A 1,540-nucleotide genomic window follows, 5' to 3' on the forward strand; every position below is an offset into this window, starting at 1 on the left:
GGCTCCGGGCAGCGCGGCCCAGGTACTGGGAGCGGGGGGCGGCCTGGCTCCGGGCAGCGCGGCCCAGGTACTGGGAGCGGGGGGCGGCCTGGCTCTGGCCAGCGTGGCCCAGGTACTGGGAGCGGGGGGCGGCCTGGCTCCGGGCAGCGCGGCCCAGGTACTGGGAGCGGGGGGCTGGTTGCAGGGCCTCAGGAAACAGGCAGGAGCCCAGGACCCCGTGCCTCCCCGGCATGCAACCACCCCTCTGCTTCCCAGGAACCTTCTGGAAGGAGTGGCAGCCTCTCCGCACACTCTTCCCTTCCCTGGGTCCCCTCCTGCACCCACCTCATTCCTGCTTCCCCGAGGGTGGTGGCCGCGCACTGCTGCCCCGTCCAGCCGGCCTGCCTCCCTCTGCAATGTTGGCTTCTCTCACATACCCCTGCCCCCTCCACTGCCTCCTCTAAGAAGGAATTGATGGCATTTGTCATTGTCGGGTGCCCTGCCACCTGCCACCACATTGTTAGAGCTCGATTCTGACCTGACATACAACAGGACGAAATCCCGCCGCTCCCACACCCTCCTCACGACCGTTGCCGTGTCTGAACCCGTCGTGGCGGCCGCCGTCGGCCCGGCCCGTCGTCGTGGCGGCCGCTGCTGGCCCGTCTTGTTGAGGCTCCTTCTCTTCCTTTGCTGACCCTCTGCTTCAGCAGATATGATGACCTTCTGCAGGGACTGGTGCTCCTGGTAACGTGTTCAAAGTGCAGGAGACGAGCTCTGGCCACCCTCGCTTCCCAGGGGCACTCTGGCTGGACTCCTTCCAGGACAGACTTGCGGGTTCTTCTGGCACCTCTGGTACACTCAGTTTGTTGTTGGTTGTCGGCATGTTTGCTCCGACTCATGACAAGCGTATGCAGGACAGGGACGTTGACCGGTCCGGCACCATGCCTGAGGTCCTCTTGGCCGTGGTCCAGGCTGCCGTGTCAGGCGGGTTCCTTTCGGCCCCCATGTCCGTCCGTCTTGGGCGGGTTCCTCTCAGCCGTCGTCCTGGCCTCCCTGTCCGTCCTCCCTGTCTGTCCGTCTCAGGTGGTTGCTCTCGTCTGCGCTGACCCTCTGCGTTACTGACCAGGATGTTCTTCTCTGGCGATTGGTGTTTCCTGATGACGGGGACACGTCAGTATTTTTGGGGAAGTTACCTGCACGAGCTGGCTGATTTTTAGTGTAACTAGGTGGATAACGTATCCAGTAACACAAATCTACTGCCACCGTTCCTGGTAAAGGCCTGTCGTAGACGTCAAGGATCCATAACGGGTCACTGCCGCCCATCAGCTGCCATCAGGTCAGCTTCGGATCACGCAGAGCTGTGTGTCTGAGGAGCGCCGTGCTGCACGGTGTCGGTGGTGGCTGGTTCGCGCAGACCCCGCGTGTCCGAGGAGCAGTGTACTCCACGGTGTTGGCGGTGGGTGGTTCACGTGGATCCCGCATGTCCGAGGAGCACTGTACTCCACGGTGTCGGCGGTGGGTGGTTCACGCAGACCCCGCGTATCCGAGGAGCGCTTTACTC

General features: G+C 63.2%; 1 protein-coding gene across 1 annotated transcript in view; it reads left to right on the forward strand.

The window, feature by feature from the left end:
- The window catches only part of FLYWCH1 (FLYWCH-type zinc finger 1), a 9,660-nt gene that overhangs the window by 3,567 nt on the left and 4,553 nt on the right, over positions 1 to 1,540 (forward strand). The window lies entirely within an intron of this gene.

Source organism: Orycteropus afer, unplaced genomic scaffold (genome assembly GCF_000298275.1).
Source record: "Orycteropus afer afer isolate SDZICR_OR568_19922 unplaced genomic scaffold, OryAfe1.0 scaffold00061, whole genome shotgun sequence".
NCBI lineage: Eukaryota > Metazoa > Chordata > Mammalia > Tubulidentata > Orycteropodidae > Orycteropus > Orycteropus afer.